Below are 6,445 nucleotides of genomic sequence, written 5' to 3'. Positions count from 1 at the left end.
CCCAACTCCCCCCACCCAGTAGCTGGTAAGCCCAGGGCTCCTCCTGTCGGCCTGTCTGCTGGAGTGCCCCTCCAGCATCTGCTGAGCGTCCTAGGTCGGGGAGGCCCCGGACTTTTGGTCGCCACCTTGGCTCTGTCTTCCAGAACGTTTTTTTAAATGTAGAGACTTCTTTAATTTTACAATAGATCAGTGTTTTCCTTTATTGTTTCTTCTTTGCTTTTGTGCTTAAAAAGTATATTCCATGCTTTTTCCAAAACCAATCCTTTTCCACACCGATCTGAGATCAAATCCTAACTATATTTTCCTTTGTTGCTTCCTCAGTTTCATTTATATTTAATTTTTTAATAACATGAAATTACCAACATGTCTGATGTGAAGTATGATTTCATACATTTTCCAGCTAGTTAATCAATATACTAATCCCTGGGAGGGATTGGAGGCAGGAGGCAAGGGGACGACAGAGGATGAGATGGCTGGATGGCATCAATGACTCGATGGACATGAGTCTGAGTGAACTCCAGGAGTTGGTGATGGACAGGGAGGCCTGGCGTGCTGCGATTCATGGGGTCACAAAGAGTCGGACATGACTGAGCGACTGAACTAAACTGAAGTGAATCCCTTTTACTTATTTATTTCAATGTTTAAATAAATTTTTATTGGAGTATAATTGATTTACAATGTTGTGTTAATTTCTGCTGTACAGCAAAGTGAATCAGTTATGTATATATTGTAATACACACAAGAGAAGACTCTACACATGGACATCACCAGATGGTCAACACTGAAATCAGATTGATTATATTCTTTACAGCCAAAGATGGAGAAGCTCTATACAGTCAGCAAAAACAAGACCAGGAGCTGACTGTGGCTCAGATCATGAATTCCTTATTGTCAAATTTAGACTTGAATTGAAGAAAGTAGGGAAAACCACTAGACCATTCAGGTATGACCTAAATCAAATCCCTTACGATTATACAGTGGAAGTGAGAAATAGATTTAAGGGACTAGATCTGATAGATAGAGTGCCTGATGAACTGTGGATGAAAGTTTGTGACATTATACAGGAGACAGGGATCAAGATCCCCAAGAAAAAGAAATGCAAAATGGCTATTTGAGGAGGCCTTACAAATAGGTGTGAAAAGAAGAGAAACTAAAGGCAAAGGAGAAAAGGAAAGATATACCCATTTGAATGCAGAATTCCAAATAGCAAGGAGAGATAAGAAAGACTTCCTCAGTGATCAGTGCAAAGAAATAGAGGAAAACAATAGAATGGGAAAGACTAGAGATCTCTTCAGGAAAATTAGAGATACCAAGGAACATTTCACGCAAAGATGGGCTCAATAAAGGACAGAAATGATATAGACCTAACAGAAGGAGAAGATATTAAGAAGAGGTGGCAAGAATACACAGAACTATACAAAAAAGATCTTCATGACCCAGATAATCATGATGGTGTGATCACTCACCTAGAGCAAGACATCTTGGAATGTGAAGTCAAGTGGGCCTTAGAAAGCATCACTACAAACAAAACTAGTGGAGGTGATGGAATTCCAGTTGAGCTATTTCAAATCCTGAAAGATAATGCTGTAAAAGTGCTGCACTCAATATGCCAGCAAATTTGGAAAACTCAGCAGTGGCCACAGGACTGGAAGAGGTCAGTTTTCATTCCAATCCCTAAGAAGGGCAATGCCAAAGAATGGTCAGACTACCGCACAATTGCACTCCTCTCACATGCTAGTAAAGTAACGCTCAAAATTCTCCAAGCCAGGCTTCAATAGTACGTGAACTGTGAACTTCCAGATGTTCAAGCTGGTTTTAGAAAAGGCAGAGGAACCAGAGATCAAATTGCCAACATCTGCTGGATCCTCGAAAAAGCAAGAGAGTTCCAGAAAAACATCTATTCCTGCTTTATTGACTATGCCAAAGCCTTTGATTGTGTGGATCACAACAAACTGTGGAAAATTCTTCAAGAGATGGGAATAGCAGACCATCTGACCTGCCTCCTGAGAAATCTGTATACAGGTCAGGAAGCAAAAGTTAGAACCTGGACATGGAACAACAGACTGGTTCCAAATAGGAAAAGGACTAAATCAAGGCTGTATATTGTCACCCCGCTTATTAAACTTATATGCAGAGTACATCATGAGAAATGCTGAGCTGGATGAGGCACAAGCTGGAATCAAGATTTCTGTGAGAAATATCAATGACTTCAGATATGCAGATGACACCACCCTTAAGACAGAAAGCGAAGAAGAACTAAAGAGCCTCTTGATGAATGTGAAAGAGGAGAGTGAAAAAGTTGGCTTAAAACTCAACATTCAGAAAATGAAGATCATGGCATCCAGTCCCGTCACTTCATGGCAAACAGATAGGGAAACAGTGGCAGAATTTATTTTGGGGGCTCCAAAATCACTGCAGATGGTGACTGCTGTCATGGAATTAAAAGACGCTTACTCTTTGGAAGAGAAGTTATGACCAACCTAGACAGCATATTAAAAAGCAGAGACATTACTTTGCCAACAAAGGTCCGTCTAGTCAAGGATATGGTTTTTCCATTAGTCATGTATGGATGTGAGAGTTGGCCTATGAAGAAAGCTGAACATTGAAGAACTGATGCTTTTGAACTGCGGTGTTGGAGAAGACTCTTGAGAGTTCCTTGGACAGCAAGGAGGTCCAACCACTCCATCCTAAAGGGAATCAATCCTGAATATTTATTGGAAGGACTGATGTTGAAGCTGAAACTCCAATACTTTGGCAACCTGATGGGAAGAACAGACTCATTTGAAAAGACCCTGCTGCTGGGGGAGATTGCAGGCTGGAGGAGAAGGGGATGACAGAGGATGAGATGGTTGGATGGCATCACTGACTCAATGGACATGAGTTTGAGTAAACATCGAGACTTCGTGATGGACAGGGAGCCCTGTGTGCTGTAGTCCATGGGGTCGCAAAGAGTGGGACACAACTGAGGGAACTGAACTGAACTGGTACATTTATGACTCTTCTTTACAGTCTTTTCTCATAGACGTCATTACAAAGTATTGAGTAGAGTTCCCCTTGCTATACTAAGTAGGTTCTTATTAGTTATCTTTTATATATAGTAGTGTGCATGTTGTTTCTGTTGTCCAGCCACTAAATCATGTCTGACTCTTTGCCACCCCGTGGATTGCAGCATGCCAGGCTTCCCCGTCTCCCAATTTCTCTCTCCTTCCCCTTTTCCCCTTGGTAATCAATGGCTTCCCTGGTGGCTCAGAGGTTAAAGCGTCTGCCTCTAATGTGGGAGACCTGGGTTTGATCCCTGGGTCAGGAAGATCCTTCTCCAGAAGGAAATGGCAACCCACTCCAGGATTCTTGCCTGGAGAATCCCATGGACGGAGGAGCCTGGTGGGCTACAGTCCATGGGGTTGCAAAGAGTTGGACACAACTGAGCAACTTAACTTCTAATCATAAGTTTGGTTTCTACATTTGTGACTCTATTTCTGTTTTGTAAATAAGTACATTTGTACCATTTTTTGAAGTGAAGTGAAAGTTTCTCAGTCATGTCCAGCTCTTCATGACACCATGGACTGTAGCCCACAAGGCTCCTCTGTCCATGGAATTCTCCAGGCAAGAATACTGGAGTGGACTGCCATTCCCTTCTCCAGGAGATCTTTGCAACCCAGGGATAGAGACTTGATCTCCTGCAAGGCAGGCAAATTCTTTACCATCTGAGCCACTGCTGCTGCTGCTGCTGCTGCTAAGTCACTTCAGCCATGTCCAACTCTGTGTGACCCCATAGACGGCAGCCCACTAGGCTCCCCCGTCCCTGGGATTCTCCAGGCAAGAACACTGGAGTGGGTATCTGAGCCACTAGGGAAGCCCATTTTCTTAGACTCCACATTATCAGCGATACCACATGATAATTGTTTTTCTCTGTCTGACTTACTTCACTCAGTATGACAATCTCTAGATCCATCCATGTTGCTGCAAATGGCATTATTTTGTACTTTTTAATAGCTGAGTAATATTCCATTATAAATATGTACCATATCTTCCTTATCCATCCCTCTGTTGATGGACATTTATGTTGCTTACATGTACTAGCTTTTGTAAATAGTGCTGCACTGAACATTGTAGTGACTGTGTCTTTTCAAATTATGGTTTTCACTGGATCATATGGTAGCTATATTTTTAGTTTTCTTTAAGGAACCTTCATATTGTTCTCCATAGTGGCTATACCAGTTGACATTCCCACCAACAGTATAGGAGGATTCCTTTTTTCTTTGCACCATCTGTTGTTTGTGGATTTTTTGATTATGGCCATTCTGACTGGTGTGAGGTGTTACCTCATTGTAGTTTTAATTTGTATTTCTCTAATAATTACTGATGTTGACCATCTTTTCAAGTGCTTTTTAGCCATCTGTATGTCTTCTTTGGAAAAATGTCTATCTAGACCTGCCCATTTTTTGATTGGGATGTTTGTTTTTTTGATATGGAGCTGCATGAACTGTTTTATATATATGAGATTAATCCCTTCTCTGTCTCTTCATTTGCAAATATTTTCTCTCATTCTGAGGGTTTTTTCATTTTGTTTATGGTTTACTTTCCAATTTGAAAGCTTTTAATCTCCCATTAGTTAATTTTTTTAAATCAGTCTAAGAGATGGATCCAAAAAGAACTTAGTGCAATTTATGTCAAAGTGTTCTGCCTATATTTTCCTCTAAGAGTTTCACAGTATCTGGCTTTACATTCAGGTATTTAATACATTTTGAGTTTCTCTTTCTGTATGGCATTAGGGAATGCTTAAATTTTATTCATTTACATGTAGCTGTCGAGTTTTCCCAGCACCACTTATTGAATAGACTGACTGTTCTGTGTGCACTTGTATAGAAAGTGTATTCTGCTATTTTTGGACGGTGTGTCCTATAAGTGTCTATTAAGTCTCTCTGGTGTGTCATTTAAGGCTTGTGTTTCCTTATTAATTTTCTGTCTGGATGATCTGTCCATTGGTGTAAGTGGGGTGTTAATGTCACCCACTATTATTGTGTAACTGTTGATTACCCCTTTTATGGCTGTTAGTATATGCCTTGTATACTGAGGTGCTCCCATGTTAGGTGCATATTTACTTGTAATTGTTATATCTTCTTGGATTGATCTCTTGATCATTGTGTAGTGTCCTTCCTTGTCTCTTATAACAGTTTTTATTTCAAAGTTTATTTTGTCTGATAAGTGTATTGCTACTCGAGCATTCTTTTGATTCTATTTGCATGGAATATATTTTTCCATCCCCTCATTTTCAGTCTGTGTCCCTGGTCTGAAGCGGGTCTCTTGTACACAGCATATATATAGATATCTCTTTTGTATCCATTCAGTCAGTCTATCTCTTTTGGTTGAAGCATTTAATCCATTTATATTTAAGGTAATTATCAATATGTATGTTCTTATTGCCATTTTCTTAATTGTTTTGGATTTTTTTTTTTTTTTTTTGGTTTTCTTTCTCCTTTTCTTCTACTCTCTTATGATTTGATGACTATCTTTAGTGGTGTGTTTCGGTTGTTTTTACTTGTGTGTTTCTACTGCAGTTCTTTGGTTTGCGCTTCCCATGAGATTTTGGTATAGTAGTCTATATAGGTGCAAGCTTGGTTTTTCCAGTAGTCATGGATGGATGTGAGAGTTGGACCAAGAAGGCTGAGTGCCAAAGAACTGATACTTTCTAACTGTGGTGTTGGAGAAGACTCTTGAGAGTCCCTTGGACTGCAAGATCAAACCAGTCAGTCCTAAAGGAAATCAACCCAAAGTTCGTAGAAGGAAAGTGTTGGTTTCTGCCATACATCAGCATGAATTAGCCACAGGTATACACATATCCCCTCTCTCTTGAGCCTCCCTCCCGCCTCCCAGAGCCCAGGTTTGAGTCTCCTGAGTCATACAGCAAATTCTTTTTATTTCCTAACTGATGCTACACAGTTTGTACTAAAGTTTGTTATAGCATTGTAATTATAAGACAGCATTTTTTAAATTTTGTATTATTAATTGGAGGATAATTACTCTACAATACTTTGGCCACCTGATGAAAAGAGCTAATTCATTGGAAAAGACCCTGTTGCTGGGCAAGACTGAAGGCAGGAGGAGAAGGGGATGACAGAGAAAGAGATGGTTAGATTGCATCACTGACTCAATGGACAGGAATCTGAGCAACCTCTGGGAGATAGTGAAAGACAGCGAAGCTTGGTGTGCTACAGTCCACAGAGTGCAAAGAGTCGGACACGACTGAGTGACTGAACAACAACAATATTATTCTGAAAGGTGAAAAACTGGAAGCATTTCCTCTAAGATCAAAAAGAATAAATGATGATAAATGGGATTGTTTCCTTGATTTCTTTCTCTGCTCTTTCATTGTTAGTGTATAGGAATCCAGGAGAGTTCTGTGTATATATTTCGTATCCTGAAACTTTGCCAAATTCATCGAAGA

This window comes from Budorcas taxicolor, chromosome 8 (assembly GCF_023091745.1).
Source record: "Budorcas taxicolor isolate Tak-1 chromosome 8, Takin1.1, whole genome shotgun sequence".
In the NCBI taxonomy this organism is placed as follows: domain Eukaryota; kingdom Metazoa; phylum Chordata; class Mammalia; order Artiodactyla; family Bovidae; genus Budorcas; species Budorcas taxicolor.
Note: the sequence above shows the minus strand (reverse complement) of the source record.